This window comes from Leopardus geoffroyi, chromosome A1 (genome assembly GCF_018350155.1).
Source record: "Leopardus geoffroyi isolate Oge1 chromosome A1, O.geoffroyi_Oge1_pat1.0, whole genome shotgun sequence".
Taxonomy (NCBI): domain Eukaryota; kingdom Metazoa; phylum Chordata; class Mammalia; order Carnivora; family Felidae; genus Leopardus; species Leopardus geoffroyi.
In genome coordinates this window covers 205,162,897-205,183,738 of record NC_059326.1, presented here as the reverse complement: position 1 = coordinate 205,183,738, position 20,842 = coordinate 205,162,897, and the positions used below count along the sequence as shown (strand labels likewise).

Here is a 20,842-nt window from a genome sequence, read left to right as displayed (position 1 = left end):
ACCGTAATGAAAGTAGGTATAAAAGCCTATGAGGATGCAGATGCAAAGATAATTCATTAATTCCGCCTTTGGGAAGAGCGAGGAAGGACTTTATAGAGAAACCACACAACTGAGCTGGAATTGGAAGGTTAAGGAGAATTTCCCCTACACGGTCAAAGTAGGATATTCCAGGCAGAGGAGAAGGCATGAGGAAATGCAATTGCACATTTCACAAGGCAAGTATGCTTTGGTATGCCTTAATTTGTAACATATTAGTCAACCTAAGACCTGATACATTTCCCCCCATAACCTAGAAAATATAAAGAGGGACATACCACTATAGACCTATACATAGTCATGTATGAGATCAAGGACCTTTATTTGTGGGACTTAAAGACTGCCCTTCGTGTAAGTTGCAAGGCTATATCTAGTTCCGTAACATTTGATATTAACCAACATGTCTTTTCCTGTGCTTTGGTGCACAATGACTATTTTACCAAAGATGGAGCAGAAGCCAAAGCAATCAGTCTACATTTTCCTGACTCAGGGAATGAAGGCTACTGCTGAACCCAGAAAAAAAAGAGAAGGCAATCCTTCTTTTATAGCATTGCTCTTAAATCATCTCAGGCCATAAACAATAGAACTTAGAAAATATTTTGTGAGTCCATCTGGCACCTCCTAGACTATGTCAAGATTCCCTGGGCTGGAGGATGGGGGAAAGAGGATGAAAAGGCATATAAAGAGAGAAGGTGGTGGTGCCAGAGTCTGAAGGGCCAACTCGGAAGGTCATCTCAAACAGGAATGGAGTCAGCACGTGAGGACTGCCTTGTCTCCCTCCTGTCATGCCCTTCCATGCCCTTTCAGCCGACATGGCATGGATAGAACACCCAGCAGGAGTTCCACCTGCCTGGGCCCTCATCTTTGTCTATGTGAGCAACTCCTGTTTTAAAAACTCTAGACACTGGGAAGCACCCTACTGCTCTCGCAGAGCCCGGAACCCTAGAAATCAAGGGACTGGAGAAGAGAAGGAGAGCCACCTTGTACTCAGGTGGGATAGAACAGGACCAGTTCAAAATCAACATCCACCTGACTCCTGCCACGGTATAGGACTGTGATGATACAAACCCCTTCTAGAATCTTTCCTCCTTCTTTCATTCTGGCTGTCCTTCTTTGCCTGGAACATTTGGGTTGTTGAGCCATAGCTGAGACTCAAAAAGGACTCTTAAGGAACAGAATTTTCCATTTCTTTGATTCCTTTAAAAATAGGAGTATCTTGGGGGCGCCTGCGTGGCTCAGTTGGTTGAGCGTCCGACTTCGGCTCAGGTCATGACCTCACAGTTTGTGAGTTCGAGCCCCGCATCAGGCTCTGTGCTGCTTGCTTAGAGCCTGGAGCCTGCTTCAGATTCTGTGTCTCCTTCTCTCTCTGCCCCTCCCCTGCTCACGCTTTGTCTCACTCTGTTTCTCAAAAATAAATCAATGTAAAAAAATTAAAAAAAAAAAAATAGGAGTATCTTATGTGATGCATTCTTTGGTCCTGAGTTCGTTCCTTCCTTTTGCCTTCTCTGTACTATTTGCCATGTACCACTCACCATGTGCTGCTCTCCACACCCCAGGAATCTTTTATTCCAGTGCTAAGAAGCTTGGTTTCTTTAGATTGTTGTTTCAACATTTCTCTCTGGTTATAAACTCGGCTTTGTGTTTGGAGCCCTGTAAAAGAAAAAAAAAAAGTCATTTTGTAAGCCCAAGCTGTTTAGAAGCTGTTAGATAAACGACATTATAACTGGCTGTCAGTAGTAAAGTAAATAGTAAAAAGGTAGAATGACTGGCTGCTCCTTCAGATCTCAGACAACCTAGAACTGGACTTTTGTACTTTCTGCTGAGAAAAGCATGTGGTGACTGGGAGTTTGGTGCTTTACAAAACGACATGCTCATGCACAACGATATTAACTTTCTGAAGCACTTTGACAACTTCTCCTGTCACTTTGTTTTCCTACGGTGAAAAGTGGTGGACAGGCTCGTATCTGACAGATGAACTGTGTTCTGCGCAGGGCAGTTAAACTGCGTTCCCTTAGTCATACACAAGGACAGTCCTCCGGCTGAGGCCTGTGTCCGGACACCCTGTAGCCCCGTGCTCTGGCTTCGGGACAGACGTCTCTCCTAACAAGCCTTGTGTTTTTGGCAAATTACTTCATCTCTCTGTCTCTGTTTTCTAACCTCTAAAGTAAGATCCCGTCTACTTTTAACTATCTTTTTACCCAGGAAGCAAGAGTTTGGAAATTGGTTGCAGGTGGAGAGAGGCAATGTTTGGTTGGCTCATCACGCTTTCCGAGCTATCCTGCTCGTCTTTTTCCCATTCCTGCAGATAGCTAACTTTTCTGTAAGTGTTCTTTTCAATTTGTTGACTGCACTTCATGCTCTTTTAGGTCCTGCCTTCTTTTTGGGAACGGGGGTGGGCGGAGAGGAAGGAAGTGTCCTGCAACTACCAATATTTTCCTCTAGGAGGAGCCGCGCAGCCCAGAAGAGAGTGACACGCACCAACTCCAACTCCTCGCCGGGGAACGCTTCATCCCAGCTGCTCAGAATGCTTGGCCCGGACGGCGCTCCGCGCCTCCGCAGCGGGTCTCGAACCGGTCGCCCCGAACTCCCGCTTCACCTCGCGGCGGCAGCCCGGGTCGCGGGGGCGGCAGGCCCGGCCAGGAGTGACCCCTGGTGAGCGGCGGCCGCCGTTTCCCACCCATCCCCTCCCGTCCTCCCTTCCCGTTTCACCCCGCCCCCTCCTCCTCCCCAAGCCTGACAGCCCGCGAGCTGCCAAGCAGGGCGCAGCCATGGGAAGAGGAGGCGGTCTAGGGAGCGGCGGCGGCGGCAGCGGCGGCTGCTGGAGCGGCGGCGGCGGCGGCGGCGGCTGCTGCTGAGCCGAAGCGGCGGCGGGGACCCCGGGCTGGGGCCACGCAGGCCGGAGGCCCCCGCGCCCTCGGCCCCAGCGCGGAAGCGAACCCGCGCCCTCTATCCGGAGGCGAGGCTCGGAGGTACTGGAGGGCGGCTGAGGGAGTCGGGCTCTTCTTTCCCCCCTTTTTGTGCCAGGGGACCTGGGAGTGGACCCTAGGGGCACCAGTTGTTTATGAAAGTGGGGGTCTGGATTATGTATTTACACAAGTAATTTTTTTCCGGGTGACTTGGGGGTTGGCTGTGCTCCCCTCCTCCTCGCGAAGTTGTTTTCTGCTGGTGGGTTGTCGTAACCCGATCCACGCTGTGTGTGTGTGTGTGTGTGTGTGTGTGTGTGTGCGCGCGCGCGCGCGCGCGTGTGTGTGTGTGCACGTTGGTGGGGAGCGTCAGGGAGTTGGGGGCCACAGGCGAACCATCCCACGCTGGCGCCTGCTGTGACCGATGTTTGCGGTGTCTGGAGGGGCTGCTTCCGAAGCCAGTTTTGTTGAAGTCGTAAAAGTTTTGCGAGTGTTTCTATTTGACATCATCAGCGGTGCTGGGGCAGGAACTGCTGAGGCTGCCGCTGCTGAGCGGGGAGAGAGGTCCCTGGCGGCGCGACCGGAGGAGAGGGGAGGTCGTCGGGCTGTGCTCGTCGACACCGTGCGCTCCTCCCCAAAGCGCACCGCCCTCTGCGCCTTTGTGCAGGCTGCAGCCACGCTTTGGCACCCGCGGAGCTGGGGTCAGTAGAGTCACTGCCACCAGTCCCCATGAGCTGGAGTGGGTGGAAACCGTGGCGAGCCGAGCACCCCCAGCCCCGGACACAGTAGTGGTTATGAAATCAACCAGGCTCAAAGTTTTGACAGAACTGCCCGGATCTTGAGAGCTGCGGGTGAGTGGGGTAGCGGCGTGTCAGGGGAGAGGGTGCTGGCCGCGCGTGCAGGGTGCCGGGCAGGGTCACCACTCCCGGGCGCGTAGGGGAGTCTAATCTGGGGCGAGTGCTTTATATATAACCGGAGTGGGGGACGCCTTCTCGGGCCGGGCTGCGGGAGTTGGTAACTTGGCTCCGGGTTCGTGTGCTGAATGGGTGTACGTGAGCACTGTGTGTGCGCGCGCGTGTGTGTGCGCCTGGGGAGGCGTGTCGGCGCCTGAGCCAGTAGGGTGTGCAGGGTGGGAGGAGGAGGCCAGAGAGGTGCCGCCCGCCCGCTTGTGCAGCCAGGAGACCTTGGAAGGGACAGGGAAAGGTAACGGGAGGCCAGAGGGTTGGGAGGTCGCAACCCTGCGTAGGATTTAAATACCACGGACTTTAAAACACTAACTAAACCCGTTGCCTTTGAGGAGCTGAGGGCTAGAGGTGAAGGTTCCTGAAGCTCTCAGGAGACTTGCAGAGGAGGACGAGGGTTCGAAGACGTGTGTATGTGTAGGCACAGGTCCCTGGAGGCCCAGACCCAACTTGGAGCTGTGGATCTGAGATTCCCGGGGTGCTGCTGTGCACAGTCCAGAGACTACATGGTCTCCGTGATGTTTACCTTTAGAATCCCTGGCATGTGTGCCTGGGAAGGCACCCGTCTCTCCTCAGACATGTTGTGGCAGCTGTGCCCTAAGCGATTGGTGTTCTAGGCTAGTTTCCACCTGGGTCACCCTGCAAATCCTTTTCTCTGGAGTGCCAAGGTATATAGACCTTGGAGGTAACTAGTAGGAAACATTTTCCAGAAATTAAGACTCTGGATAGAAACAAAATAAAATAATTTAGTAGACAGGACTGTTGGTTCCATCTTTTCTGTGATTGGGGATTTGTTCCCTTTTGAGAAAAGCAAAGCTTGGTGTTCCCAGGTTAGATTTAAAGTTGGTGTTCCCAGGTTAGATTTCAAGGGGGTCTCTGGTTTCTCTTCAGATGGACTTTAGATGGAGCTGGAAGGATGTGTTTTCACCCAGAGACCCTTGGAAAAAACATCGTTTGAGTTTAAGCACCACCCATCCCTTATCTCCTTCCACACTTGTAAACTTTTGATTCACATAAGTCTAAGGAAAGTTGGTAAGTCAACATTCAGCTTTTCATTTGGAGTAAATATATCACAGTGAAATTATAGTTTAGGTCTACTGAATGTCATGGAAAGCCAACACTTAATAGGCAAAGGTGTGAAATAAAAGTCTGTAAATGCAGTGACAAAGTGATGACTCCAGTGTATTTTTTTTTCAAACCGAGCATAACTTTGTCTTGCAAATATTTGTTCTGGGCAGAATTTGGGGTTGTGTTTTTGATTATTTGTGTGTAAACAGCAGACTCCACATCATAAACCACTTAGAATGGGTACTAGACATCTTCTCCATGCTATCTCTGGTGCTTGTGTTAACAGATGTTTACGGTGCTTGGTAACCTATGGGATTGTCATGTGCAGTGTCTTGTTAGGTCAGGACATAATGTTTATAGCAGAATGTAATAAATGGAGCCCCAGTTGCAGCCTGCTTCTGCCAAGTGCATGAAACACCCCAGCATGGAAACAAACCTTGAAGTTGGTCCAACTTGGCAAGTCTTTTTTGGCTATCTGCTGGTAAGCATTGTTAATGTAAAGATAAATCTGAGTGATACAGTGAGAATGTGGCACAGCAAATTGCTTAACTTAGAAAAACAGGCATGGGTTATATTGATTAAATCTTCTATCCTGAAGATTAAGCTTCTCTGGTCATTCTGCTAATAAATTGCACAATTATGGAGACTTGGTTTAGTTTTAGAGAACAATTAAAAACATGTCAGTAATGAAAATAACTTCGTGTGTTTACATACGTCCATAAAAACCCTCCCTTTTTTTTTAAAAAAAGAGAAAACTCTATAATCTCTATGGTAGTTATTTAAATAATATGAGATTTCAAATCATCTAATCACTTTCGGAATATTGAATAGATAAGAATTGAAGTTTGGGGTGCTTGGATGCCTCAGCCGGTTAAGTGTTTGACTTCAGCTCTCTGCTCAGGTCATGATTTCCCAGAGTGGGTTTGAGCCCACCTCGGGTCCTCTGCTGTCAGTACAGAGCCCACTTTGGATCCTCTGTCTCCCTCTCTATCTTCCCTGCCCCCGCTCATGCGCACGCACACTCTCTCTCTCTCAAAAGTAAATAAACGTAAAAAAATGAGTTGAAGTTTGGTAAGGCTTTGGAGTTAGCCCTCTGTTCATTGTGTAAACAAAACAATGTAGGATGTCTTCTTGGCAAGTCATTTTTTTTTGGACCTTGGACAATATAATATCAATGATGTGCCCAATAAAATGGTTGATGAGTATGAGCCAACTTCAGAGGTACCTATCATAGGGATGAACTTCCACTTCAGTAGCCCTTTCTATAAGTGGGCCAGCCCACCTCTTCTTGAAAATAATCAGAGGGGGGAATCTTGCTTCTGTCCACTGGCCTGTCCATTCTGGGAGAGATTCATTTTTAGAAAGTTCTGCTTTGCACTAAATCAACATTTTCTTCTACCTATTGACCTACTGTTCAGTTGCTGGAGCAACACACAATGAATCTAATCTCTCTTCCTTTTAAGTGCTGTGTTTGAAAACAAACATTATGCCCCTTCTTCCTGAATACCTTTTTTTTTTTTTTTTGCTTATTCTTGCAGCTATTCTCACCCACAGTGGGGTCCCACCCTTCCCTGCCCTGACCAATATGCCCTAGAGTCCGCATTATGCTGCCCCTCATCATGGTTGTCATCTCAAACACAGATATGAAATCCTTAGTTCTAGACTTTCTGTATCCATTAAGGCAGGTTAATCTTCATGTACTATTTTAGCCATCTCATTACACTGTTCACTAATTTCAAACCTGTAAACAAAATAACAATTTAGTCTTTTCAGATTATTAGTCATCCATAGTCGAAACATTATAATTGTTTCAAAATATTTTTAAACTGTACTTCAATAATAAAAAAATTTTCTTTTCATGCCTGAACTTCCTATAAGTCTATGGAAAGTGTCTTACTGTGCAGGTGTATAGAATTCTACATGCAATGAAAATGGCTGCTTAATTTCTCCCTGTCAAGGAACACCAAGCCAAAAAAAAAAAAAAAAAAAAAAAGATAAAAACAGACGTAGAATGTTCTGGAGACAAGCAGATTGAAGTTGCATATCATGGACAGGTAGGGACTACGAGGTATTATTTTCCTGGACCTTATTGTGTCTGCTTCCACAAGCATGAGTCAGTACTAGTAATCAGGCATTTACTGATGGCTCATTCTGTCCAAGTCAGACTGTATGCCATCTGGCCCTAAATGAGGTAAAAGTACAACTGACAGAAATGCTTCCTTCGGCAACTGGGATTTAAGATGTACATACAGGACATGACTGAGTCAACAACCTCTTCTTCCCCTGGAGGTAAATGGCTTGTGATGTGGCAGAGAAGTCCAAAGCAGGTATATCACTGCATCAGTTCTAAGGAAGGTTCCTCCCTCCTGCTGTGTGTCTGGATCCAAGTCAGACAAAGGCTCTGATGGTCTTCATTTACCAAGTTCTAACCTTCCTGGGGGAAGGAAGCAAAGCTGGTATATACAGGGGGAGAGGGTGTGGTTCAAAGGCAAGTACTTTGAGGCCCATTGGACCCTAGTTTGAATGTGAGCTTTACCACCAATGTGCGGATTAGCTCGTCTGAGACTCACTCTTCTCCTCTGTGAAAATTACGATGCTTACCATCCTGGGCTGAGGTATTTCCACACAACCTCTGTAGCATTAATGGCATTGCACTGCACATTAGACACCTGCCTGACATGATTGATTTCCCTTTTATGTATCTGTCTGGGGCTTCCCAAGGAAGTTATGTTTCCCCTGCTACCAGCTGAGAATCTGCCTCAGCTGAGAATCTTCTGTCCTCTTGCAAGAAATGTTTATGGTTGATGATGATGACAATGTTTTTCTCAGCAAGTCTGAGTGTGAACAAAATAACCATTTTTCTTGGCAAAGAGAGAAAATCAACCTGTGATATAGGCTGACATCTGGGCCTATCAGAAGCTCCTACTTTGTGCATTGACCTTTTGTCAGAACAAGGGGCCAATGCAGCCTTGTTCCCTTTAATAAAATTGTTCATGCTGTCCCCCTCGTGTGTGTGTGTGTGTGTGTGTGTGTGTGTGTGTGTGTTTGCAGTGAGATTGCTCACTAAGCCCCTTGAATTATGATCTCCATCTATATTACATTTTCTTCTTTGCTTTATTTTGTTCTCCTATAAAGGGAGGAAATAACCAATGATAAAGTACATATTTTTTTTAAAGCTCAAAAATGTATTTCACAACTCTCCACCACCTATTTAGCCCCAACCTCCTGCAAAAATGAACAAACAAAAAATTGCAGTACATCCCCAACAAGTTCTTAGACATGCAGTTTCCAACCCAAAGTTCTACTTTGGTATAAGAAACCCTCAGCTTAGGATGGCATAATATGAAACAATAGTAAACTCGATGTCAGGGAACTTGTGTGCCTTCAAGCTGTGCCTCAAATGGGCAATGTGATTTTTGCAAACTATTGAACTTTCCTGGGCTTCATATTTCTTACACATTAATAACAGACAACAGCAACAAAAATGAGGAATAAACAAGATGCCTTCTTAGGATTCTTTACAGGGCTATGATTTGAATTCATTTGATTACTGAATTTCTCTTTTCTCTCAGCTCCTTTGGGACTTTGCTTGAAACTCTTTAAGAACACCTATTTCATTCACTTTCAGTTTCGTGGTCTACTTTTTCATTATCTGTCTTCCTTGCTAGGAAGGGTTCCTCGAAACAGGAAATAAATTTTATTCATTTTTATATTTTTCCATTCTTTGCTGAATGCTTGTAAACACAGCAGCTGTGGAAAGAGTGTTAGTGTAATTAATGTCATTAATGTGGAATGCTTTGGATAGTTGAGCTATAATTCATATCACTTATTTAAGATACAATTTTCATTAAATTTTTTTTTTATTTTCAGAGAGAGCACAAGTAGGGGACATGGGGAGAGGGAGGGTGAGAGAGATCCTAAGGAGGCTGCATGCTTAATGTGGAGCCCAGCATGGGCTTGATCCCATGACCCTGGGATCATGACCTGAGCTGAAATCAAGAGTCAGATGCTCAACTGACTGAGCCACCTAGGTGCCCCAATAATTTTCAATATAAGCATCAAGAAATAGCATTTGCTTATTTTATTCCTTCACCATTAATATTTTTAATCAATTAAGGGAAACAGATAAAAATATAATCATGCTATGCTTTCTGGAGCCATAGCAGCTCACCAAGGTCTGATGCAGAAAATCTTTCTGAAACTGTGTTTTTTTGTTGTTTGTTTGTTGTTGCCATGAGGAGTACCAGAATCTCAAAAGAAGGATGATGGGGTGCCTGGGTGGCTCAGTGGGTTAAGTGTCCAACTCTTGATTTCGACTCAAGTCCTGATCTCACAGTTATGGGATCAAGCCCTGAGTGGGGTTCTGTGCGTGGAGCCTGCTTAAGATATTCTCTCTCTCTCTCTCTCTCTCTCTCTCTCTCTCTCTCCCTCCCCCTCCCCCTCTCCCTCTCCCTCTCTCCCTCTCTCTCCCTCTCTCTCCTTCTCTCCCTCCCTCCCTCCCTCCCTCCCTCTCCCTCTGCATTTCCCTCTCCCTTCCTACCCCTCACCCACTCATGCTGTCTCTTAAAAAAGTAAAATGTCACCAATATATTTTTTTAAAAAGAAAGAAAAAGAAGGGTGACAGAAACAGTCATGGTTTAGTTTCAACATCTTTCTTCGGTGCCTCTCACTGCCTTTTAATATAGGCAATGAAGCCTTAGGTCAGGTACCAATTTTACTTAATAATGATTTATAAGAAGTCTGTGATTTTGTCAGAAATTGTTGGGCTGTGTCTTTTTAATTAGCATCTAAACCCACCTTCAAATACTCCATTTCAAAATCATAGATAATTTCTTCTACAGAGTCCTTAAAACTTCCAGATGTGTTTACTGCTTTGATTAGGCCTTGCTTCTTTTGGTATTGACAAGACTTCAGTCAGTTTTCTTTAGAATAATATCGTTATAATCCCAATGAATTACACTTCCTAGATTGTGAATTTGTGTAAACATAAACAAATCTATCTCCAGCTGGCTGGGCTTCTGAGTGAAAAGTGTATCCTGGTGAAGATGCTCATTTCATGGGGATTTGAGGCAGATGATAGAGGATACCCTGATAAAGCCCTTATTCAGTATTAGAACATCAAAAGATTTTGCAAGTTGAATAGGTTCTTTTCTGTAATTACCTGTGGTGGACAGCCTGCTATGCTAGACATTTGCTATAGTAACTCCTCCTTGATTGTTTCTTCAGTTGTTTATAAAATAAAACATTGAAAATATATTTTTTAAAAACTTTGGAGAGGTATCCCTCTCTGTTCCTTTAGAATATATTAGATATATCATAAAGTCATTGGTCAAAAGAGAAATTCATTTTTTTCTTGCTTAAAAAGTGTACTTTATCATAACAAATATCATATCTATCTTTTTTTGCTTTGAGTTGCCATGTCAGAAAAAAGTAGAGTGTAACTAGTACAAAATAGACATCCGTAGCTCTCCCCCGGGATGCTTATTGAAACAAAAAGTGCTAAGTGATGCAGTAAACAGCTCACATCAAGTTTGGTGATGGCAGGTGACAAACTTTAGTCAGACTTCCAATTCTGATTGCCATTGGTTAAGCAGCCTTTGTCCTTGGTCAGGATGATGGCATATGATTCTAATTCACCGTGTCTGTGGCTTCTTTAGACACCTTCAAGCTATGTTATCGTTATCCCGGAAAACCCCAATTTGGCAAAGCAGAGTGAAAAACAGTCTGGCACAACATATGTGAATGATGCATTATGGAAAGAATACTGAAGACAGAGCCTCGGCATGGCTTCTTCCCCTAGGGGTAGAGGAGGACACCACAGTCCCTGTGCAAGATGATGAGGAATGAAGAAAACATAGCATGTTGATACCTAGCATGTCAGAAAGATTGAAGAAAGAGGAGCAGAAATAAAGGCAAATGATTTCTTTCATATTCGCAGTCAGCATAGCATCTTATTTCCTTTAGAGACATTGGCAAAACCGTGCTCTGCTTGTCATAGAACAGTTGTTTAATAAATATTTTTTGATGACCTTAGTTTGTAGTAAACCAGAGAAATGGAAGTGTTGATAAGAAGGATGTGGAGAGCTGGGGGCAAAGGGATATTGAACAGGTCAGGTGATGACTAGAATCTAAGTTCATAATGCAAATTTGGTATTATTCTGTTTAGGTTAATGATAACACCCATACTTGATGACCAGCTTTCCCAGGTGGATCCTGTTCAGGGCCTTGGCAATGTCGAGAAGTTTTTAATATTTGAAGCAAGATGGAGATGTGTTGGAGTTGTTCTGTGCGAATCAATAGGACTTGGGAGACATATACAGTTTGCCAGCTCTCAGAATGCCTCTCATCAAAGAGCATGAAATTTTAATTCTCTTTGCTTTTGTCCTGAAACTTCATTGCTTTTATTTATTCCTTATAGTACATGTAGGGTATGTGAGAATTAGGAATGTCATCTGAAAAATACTTTGAAAACTACTTGGGAAAAAGATGCTGAATAAATAAATTTTTTTATTAGCCTGCAGGATGTAAGTTTGGCCAAGCTAGTGGTATTTTTGGGATCACTGAAAAATCAAAGACAGGACATATATTTATTGAGCCATTACTGTGTTCCCAGGAATGTGCTAGACACTCTGGGGAATATAAAAGTAGTATAAGACATGACCCTTGACACTGGGGCCTATCATTCAAGCTAGGAAGGCAACACTAATAATGTCCGTTGTGTGATTAAGTAGACAATTATACAATTTAATGAAAAATTGTGTTACAGGGTATAAATGCTATATTTATTTTGAGAGAAAGGAGATTTGTTTGGCCTGAAGTATTTGGGGCAAGCACTTATGGGCAAAGTGGCTTCTGAATTAGTACTTAAACTATGATATATATAGAGAGAGAGAAAAAGAGAGCGAGACAAACCAAGAAACCGACTCTTAACTATGAACAAACTGATGGTCACCAGAGGGGAGGCGGGCAGGGGGAATGGCCTAAATAGGTGATGGGGTTTAAGGGGGCACTTGTGTACCGGGTGTTTTATGGAAGTGGTGAAACACTACATTGTACATCTGAAACTAATATTACACTGTATGTGAACTGAAATTGAAATAAAAACTTAAAAAACAGTTATAGGCTTTTTTTAGTGCCCAGAGTCAGGACACTAAATTTCTGTAATGCCCGGGGTAGCCTTATACCCCGGGAAGAATTATATGTCCTCAAATGCCAGTAGACCGCTGTTGAAAACTGAGTGCAACATCCTCACTTTATTTATAGGTGAGGAAGTGGGAGTCCCTGAGAAGTGACAAGACTTCTCTAGGATTAAAACTCCACTGTGATAGTGACAGGTTTATAACCCAGTTCTTCTAGCATTCTTTCAAGGGTTTTTTCTGCTATACCGCATTCCCACCCATAAACGTGGACTTTACCCATGGAATAGGGTGTTGTTTACCTCTGTCATTCATATGTGAGGGTGATAGTTAAGCTGTGTTAACCACCTGAGTGGGGGGGTTGTGAACTGAGGCAAATGACACCTGACCAGCAGTTCTTTTCACTGTAAATTAGGGCTGGCAGATGCCCTCTGAGGGGCCAACCACTGTGAAAGCCTGAAGGTAGGTTGGAATTCTGGAAAGGTCATGGAGTAGGCTTTGAATCCCATAAATCTGGCTTGTCTGATGAGGTCTGAATCCAGCTTTGCCATTTACTACCTTTGCAACTCTCAGCAAGTTCATTAAACTCTCTTGGCTTTATCTGCAAAGTGGGGATAGTGATTCTTACTTTACAAAGCTGTTGTAGTTTATAGGAGTCAAAACAATGCCCGACTCATGTTGGACACTGCAGAAAGAGAAGATTCCCTGCAGCACCCTTTTGAGAGACTTGGAGAGAGGAGACTTCCTACCTTCACCCATAAAGATCACTTGGTATCTGCTTTTTTTTTTTTTTTGCTTCCTCTGCCTTTCCCCATTCCACCAAATTTAGGGCTTTAATGAGTTCTTGAAGTGTTTCTTTTGTTTAAACTATTGAAACGTCTCTCCTTCGGAAGAGCACTACTGGCCAGAGGTTAGTTGCTCATGACTGCACTGTCAGTGTGCCTATACTGTTACTGTACAACAGAAACAAAACCTATATCCAGATGATTATTGGTGGCTTATAAAATTTGGGTTTTAAAAATCAATATTAAAAGTTATTCCTGGATGTATATGTTTGTCAGAGAGATCTCTACCAGTGTTGGGAGACCCTCCTCAGGCAAGGTGATACTGTCTGTAAGTTCAGGGACAGTTGAAAGTTGGCCAGTTGGGGTGGTAGTGTTGTGGTAAAAGGCCTTTCTGGGTAAAGAACAGCCTATGATGGTCCACTGAAAGATACAAGAGCCTGGAGGAATGCACACAAAAGCCTAAGAGTGTTTCAGTGCTTGACTTTGAGGAAATATGCAGACTTTGACACATAGGTACACACTTTCCCATTATTGGAACATTTTAAAATTGTTTTTCTTTGTTAAAAGATAATTCTCTAAAAGGGTAAAATGATACAGATATCAAGTGAACAGATGGAAAATGATACAGATATGAGTTAATGAAGTAATTTAAAAAGATAATTGTGTAGCCATTTTAGAGGAGAACTCAAAGAACCACAAATGTATATAAAGGAATGTTGAAGAGAATTTGCAAAATGCAATCTATCCACAGGACGGTAATCAATTGCATTCCGCTGGACACAGCTGACTTGCACTGTATGGACAAAAATTACTTTTATGACTGATTTCTACAGGTTAACTTCTGTCTCCTCAGAGCTGAAAAACAGCATAGTCAAAGACAAAGGCTCTGATCTCCATAGGATCAGCTAATCCCTGGGGGCCTCAGCATTCCATGGAAAGGATATCCAGTAATCTCCTTGCTCATTTCAAAGTCAAAAGTTTTCCTTACACCTTTATGATTCCATTGGTTTGAACTCCTAATTTGCTGACGAAAATTTGGGGAAGTGGGATTCCTATAACCTTTGGAATTCTCCATCTTTCCCAAATATATGCTTTAGTTTTAAAAACTTTTGATTATGGGAAATTTTGAGTACCTACAAAATAAAGAGAATAGTATTTTGAGCCTCAGGTACCCATTCCTCAGCTTCCAGAGTCATCAGTATTTTGCTCATCTTGTTTCATCTTTCCACCGTGGTCCTGACTATTTTAAAGCAATCCCCAGACATCTTGTGTTTTTTCATTTGTACATGTAAATACTTTAACATGCATGTCTAACAAGTAAGTCTCCTATTTTTTAGTAACCACACAGTCTATATTTTATGGGGATAGAGAGATATACTTGGAGGGGACATTATACTCTTCAGGCCTGATTTTGTGATATGTTAAGGGGTCATTTCAACAAAGTAAAATCAGTGTGTGTGTGTGTGTGTGTGTGTGTGTGTATCTATCTTCACAATGGTTTTCTCTTGTCATTCAGGCCCCAGCTCAAATGTCACCTTTTCAGAAAGGACAGGACCTCGTTGACCCCAATCTAATAGAGTAACCTTCCCCCAACTAGGTCATTCTATCATATGCCCCTGTTTAGTGTTGACATTACTTATCACTATTGATACTATCTTGTTTATTAGATTTCCTGTTGTTTGTCCATTTCCACTGACAAAAATGTAAACGCCTTAATAGTAGGAACTTTTTTTGTCTTGTTCACTTTATATCCTATAGAAAATCCTCAGGAAGTTTTTGTTGAATAAATAAATGAATGCCTTTTAGTAGTTAAGAGGTTTTTGTTAGCATTCTTCCAGATATTTAAATCTCTTTCACACATCCAAAAATGTATAGCTTTCATGTGTCAGTTCCTAGCATGTTTATAATTTGGTGATTTTCCTCATGGTATGGAGTGAGGAGCGCCTTCCAGGGACCAAAAACAATCCAGGACAGCTAGAATACCTCCCTGTAAATTACCTTGAACTGATACATGTGGTAGCCACTTTACTTTATCAGCAAATACAGTTAGGAATAATGTCTTGGTTTGGATTTCTCCCAGAAGCAGATGATGAGATAAAGACTCAGGTAAAAGTTTATTTAGAAAAGTGAAGTAAGGAAGGGAAAGGAGCCAATAAAGGGTGCATTAGGAAGCAAGATACCTTCAGCCCCTGGAGTTTTTGATCTTCCCAGAGAGATTTTGGGAGCCCAGGCAAAATACACATCTCAGAGTCCCTCTCAGTGAAAGGTTTGAATATTCCCCAACCAGCTTTCATCAGGCTTAGTTCCTGATCAGTAATTCTGGGGAGGACAAAGCAGTCTCCGGATGCAAAAGCGAACCCTTAGGAGAAGAAATGCAGGTGCCGGCAGTTAGGCATTAGGCAGTGGGAAGTAGTAGAGGTGAGGGGATCTGGCTGGGGAAGGGACAGGCAACTTGCCCCGAATAAGACCATGTAGTTTTTTAAATACACTTCTTGTTTGGACTAGTTTCAGATTAACAGAAACCTGTGAAGAAAAATATTAGAGTTCCTATATATTCCTTGTCCAGTTTTCCCTCATGTTGACATCCATAATCATGGTCTAGTTATCAAAACTAAGAAACAAATATTAGTACAATGCTATTAACTAAACTCCAGACTTTATTTGTATTTTCTCTGTTTCAGCTAATGGCTTTTTTGTATTGTAGGATTCAATTTATAATATCACATTGCAATTTTACAATTTTTAAATACTGTGCATACACTGTTTTATCTGAGCCTTCTCGTGATTAACTAGTCTTTGTAACTAGGTGGTTACGCTCTCTGAGTGAAAATACAATGATGTTGACATCCAGCATCATTGTGAGACAAGGCTATGTTTTGAAAACAAAACAAACACATCAAAACAACAATAAGAGCAAAAGTCTACTCAATAGACATATGTGTAACTGAGCCTCCATCAGTTAGCTAGGAAGTACTCATAACAGTGTGATGACTTGGAAGAAATTTGATTCTGCACATGTGTCCTGATCATCAAATATGAAGCAGGACCCCCTAAATCAGACATGACTGAGTCCTTCCAATGTGCCTAGCATTGTATGTGCGTGTTGCACTTCATTCTGCTGTGAGTCGCATAGCCTTGAGACTGTTAGGCTTACTTGCTCAGGGCTCTTCAGAAATGGTAAATGACACCACTGAGATGAAAAACGTCTCCTGCCTTGGCTCCTACACTCTTACTACTATACTCAGTTATCCCCATTTTTCTCTGCTTGCCCAACACTTCATTGTGGTGACTTTTTGCTAGGCATGTGCTCTTTAACAAGTCTGTTATTACTAAACTGCAATGGATGTGGATGCATGGTATATTTCTAAGTGAGCTGGGTTAAGCGCCAACCTGAAATCTGTGAATTTTTTCAAAGCCCACCTAACATTTGTAAAACCTGTCATCTTGGCATACACATACATTGACCACAGAGCTCTTCAGAAAGACACCCATACATCAATGATAAAGTTTTGATACAGGGCTAATAACAGTCTTAGAAGCAAGCATCTCTAAAGAGCAGGGCATTGATGTTGTGTAATAATTAAAATATTTTACTGCTTTATAATGCATTTGAGTTTGGGTTGCTGACCTCCATTTTTCAGTCTTTTCATAGTTAGTTTTTTTTTTCAGTGTTACCTCAGGGATATGAAGCATTCAATGAAATCTTTGATTAATCTTTATACTTGCAGTGGCCCAAACGAAAATTTGCCTTGGTTGCCTTAGAGTACAGGATATGAAATTCAGAAGGAAAAATTCCTATAAATTATTTGGGCTTTGACTCTGGGAAAATAAACAACATGAATATCTAGACTAACCAATGCTGAGATTCCTCTAACCTCTAATTCTAAATTCAGAAAAGAATAGGCTTTAAGGTTTTTTATTTATTTTTACTTTGATTACAAGTTTTGGAAGGCTAGAGTTAGGATCTAATAACACAATCTATGTAAAACACAAATTATTGGCTCACTATGAAATCTAACTTCCAAGAAGATACAAAAGGACAATCATGTGAAAATGGACTTTTTTTTTTTTTTTGAAGAAGGAATAAACAGGGATTGACTCAAAGGTAATCGCTTCAGACTCTAATGTTTAGAGCATTAGACATTTTTAAAGGAGAAAAACCCATTACCTTTCAGAACCTATGCTCAAAACTGTTTTCTTTACTTAAATGGCTACTTTAAATTGGCATGGTTTTAAACCATGACCTTTGATCCTTTGTATGGGCAATTACTGGCAAAATCTGTTTGTGCAGATTTGCAAACTGTGCTGTAGCAAGCTCCCTTAGGGGCCCTGGGGGCTCCAGAAGAGAGGGCCAGGCTGGCTGCATTGCAGGCCTCCAAACCGAGCAAGAGGCCGTGTGCCCATCTGTTTTACACATAGCACGTCTGAGAAATTCTAAGTTGAAGAAACTGCCTCTCTCTTTAAAAAAAGCAAGCAAACAAAAAGGTTTTAAAATCCCATTGTAGAGTTCCTTATGCGGAACAGACTGCTTTTCTATCTGTTGGTAGGCAGTCCCTTGGTGTCTAGATGAAAAATCACATTAGCTTTTCTGTGTCCACATTCAGATTTACTTTCCAACTTCTCAACTCTAAGCTCCTATAGGGTAAAGGACTGCATAATCTCTACTTAGTGGGCACACAACAGTTGGCTTCACCAGTTACTGTTGTGTGGGCAGCATTAAGGAAGTGGTTACTATGACCCAGGGCTCTATAAAGTTCTTTTTTCATATTGTATTGTTTAATCCCATGCAAAACCCCCATGATCCACTGAATTCTACATTTAGTGGAACTGTGGCATTAGGAGGTTAAGTAATTTGGGCAAGGACTCACCATTGGCAAGTGGCACAATCAAGAATCAAACAGATCTTCCTAATTCTGACTCTAACTCCCATGCTGCCAACCATTTTAGCCACCACTATGTGATGGTTTTAATACAATGTTCACACATTCTTTGATATTTCTAGAGGTGGAGTCCAGGTTTCCTGTCCTTGAATGTGGGCTAGACTCAATGACTAATTTCTAACAAATAGAATGGAAGTGAAGATGTGCAGCTTTAGAGACTGGGTCATTCGAAGGCATTGTGGCTTCTGTCTTAGTTGCTCTGTCTTTTGGATCATTCTCTCTGGGGGAAACCTGTTGCCATGTCTTGAGCTGCCCTATGGGTACACCCAGATGGAAGGGCAGTAAGGGAGTCCCATAACCAGTGGGGACTGAAGAGCTCAGACCCCCAGTCCGATAGCCAGTATGAAACTGAAGCATCTTGATGACCACCACCATGGGAATGACCTTGGAGGTAGAGCCTTCAGACCCAGTCCAGCTACAGAATGACTGTAGCCCCCTCCCCTCAACAGCTTGACTGCAACCTCATGAATGTCTTTGAGGCAGAACAACCTAGCCAAACCTCTTCCAGGTCCCTGCCCTGAGACTACAAGATAATAAATGTTTGTTGTTTTAAAGTTGCTAAGCTTTGGGTTAATTTGTTATGTGGCAATAGAATAACTAAGACAGCCTAACATTGCCTTATTTTTTTTAAAAAAGAAATTGTCTTAATTTCATTGAATCTTAAATTTTGAAATACTGACACAGCAAGGAGGAGTTTTCCAGAAAAAACATGCTACTCAATATAAGTAGTAGAATATTAATACCCCAATTAACATAATAGTTACGATGATTTCTCTGGGATTTGGGATTTTGTAATCAAAATGACAACTGCTTTAAAAATCCATGATTTAAAGAGGAAGGATATTAATAATAATCACATTGCTGAAGATAGCATTTTGAACTTTCAAAAAATCCTCATGGGAAAACTCAGGAAGTGTTCTGTTTGATAAGTTATCACTCATAATCTTAAGTTGTCAGGAGCATGCTTGCACTTTACGTGATTTAAAGAGGGACATAAAGCAAAGTTGAATTTTAACCTCTTCCCTGGTGATTTTACCCAGCTTTTCAAAGAGGGTCCTAAAAGCTCATAGGTCAAGCAGTTTCTTGATTTGCTCTGCCTGACAAATTGCATGAATTCTGCTTTATGGCCACTTGCGGTTTAATAAATGACTTGGACTTTGATTAATATCTTTTAGCTTGAGATTAAGAATTCGTATAAGACTTTGGGATATAGTACTATAAACTTATTTAAAGATGGACTCTGAAAGCTGGAAGGAGGTGCATTGGTGTTGGTTTTAGTACATGCATAGGTACTGAATTTGAAGGGGTTTTTTTATGTTTATTTTTGAGAGACAGAGCACGAGCAGGGGAGGGGCAGAGAGAGGAGGACAGAGAATCCAAAGCAGGCTCTGTGCTCATAGTAGAGAGCCCAATGTGGGGCTCAAACTTATGCAAGATCATGACCTGAGCCAAAGTCGGACGCTTAACCAACTGAGCCACCCAGGTGCCCCCTGAACTTGAAGCTTTATAAGTCCTTACAAAAGATCCTACTTGATTTGCCTTTAAAAATTATGTGAAAGTGATTTTTTTCTTGTATATTTACAAAGCAATTTGAGTGAGTTAAGGAATTCATCATGAAATAGATACGGCTAGTTCTTGTTTGGTAGTCAGAATGAAAGTAAGGTAGAGCTGCTACCTTTTCCTTGCCTAAGCTGGAAAACATAGATCAGACTCTCCTAGTCTTTCCCTTTCAATGTGTTTTCCTCCATGCGGCTTGCACCGTGAGTTCTCAAAACCATTTTTTATATTCAACTGGACTTGATAGTATATACTTGACCTTGATTCATGGGTTTGTGCTGCAGAGGGAGATAAAGAGGAATACTGATAGCCTGAGTGTAAAAATCCAGTACACATTCATTCATAGGCTCACCTACTCACAAACTCACTAATTTAATCTACACTTTGCCCAGTATAGTGGACTAGGTGCTAGAATACTTTAATAAGCAACCCAGAAATAGTCTCTTTTCTTTTCTTTTTAAAAAAAATTTTTTTTTAGCGTTTATTTTTGAGACAGAGAGAGACAGAGCATGAACAGGGGAGGGGCAGAGAGAGAGGGAGACACAGAATCTGAAACAGGCTCCAGGCTCTGAGCTGTCAGCACAGAGCCCGACGTGGGGCTCAAACTCATGGACCGCGAGATCATGACCTGAGCCGAAGTCGGACGCTTAACCAACCAAGCCACCCAGGCACCCCAAGAAATAGTCTCTTTTCTATTAGAGTTCATGGTCTAAGATGGAGAAAAACATTAAACAAGTATAATTAAAAAATTAAAAACTGGTGTGGGGCACCTGGGTGGTTCAGTTGATTAAGTGTCTGACTCTTGATTTTGGCTCAAGTCATGATCTCATGGTCATGGGATCGAGCCTTGTGTCAGGGTCTGTGCTGAGCGTGAAGCCTGTTTGGGATTCTCTCTCTCTTCCTCTTCCTCACTTGTGCTCGCTCTCTCCCTCAAAATAAATAAATAAACATTTTTAAAAAACCTGTTGTAAGTAATATGAAGTGAAAGTATAAGGGGATTTGATCTGTTTGGGGCTTGGTGGTTGAGGAAGGTTTTCAAAAGAAAATATTTAAAGTCTAAAGGAGTAGAAGTAGGAGGAAGACAGAAGAGCAATCTGGGCAAAGGGAACAGGAGTCAAGAAGATACCTGGTACTTTCGAGAACTGAAAACAGGGTGCCCAGAGTTCAGAGCAGGGAAGAAGTATGATGTAAGAAGGGGCCAAAGAAGGGACTATATCTTACATGGTGTTGCAGACTGTGTTATAGTCTTTATTTATCGTAAAAGCAATAGAAAACCATAGAAGGTTTTGAAGCATGGGGGGGGGGGGGGTTGACACCATCAGGTCTGCATTTTAAGGAGATTACCTGGCTCTCAGAGGCCAAGGACAGAAAACAGTTTAAATGCTGATAAAGGGAAAAGTGGAAGTCCTGCACATGTCCTTTAGATTAGTAAAGTGGATGTTATAGGACTTTAAG

The 20,842-nt window shown here is 42.4% G+C and overlaps 1 protein-coding gene and 1 long non-coding RNA gene across 5 annotated transcripts in view; one reads left to right on the top strand and one right to left on the bottom strand.

Annotated features, from left to right (window-relative positions):
• The window catches only part of LOC123577157, a 29,986-nt gene extending 27,359 nt beyond the window's left edge, over window positions 1-2,627 (bottom strand). The window contains exons 1-2 of one of the 2 annotated variants that reach the window (XR_006701734.1): window positions 2,515-2,627; window positions 1,569-1,686 (exon numbers count right to left, since the gene is read on the bottom strand). This is a non-coding gene — a long non-coding RNA (uncharacterized LOC123577157). Of the gene's footprint in view, window positions 1-1,568; window positions 1,687-2,234; window positions 2,356-2,514 lie in introns of those variants that run through there. The other variant, XR_006701733.1, reaches the window with a different exon arrangement.
• GHR (growth hormone receptor) overlaps window positions 2,491-20,842 on the top strand; it is a 273,627-nt gene continuing 255,275 nt past the window's right edge. For 2 of the 3 annotated variants that reach the window (XM_045439110.1, XM_045439117.1), the window contains exon 1: window positions 2,699-3,005. The gene's annotated coding sequence lies outside the window, so the exon portion shown is untranslated. The other variant, XM_045439103.1, reaches the window with a different exon arrangement.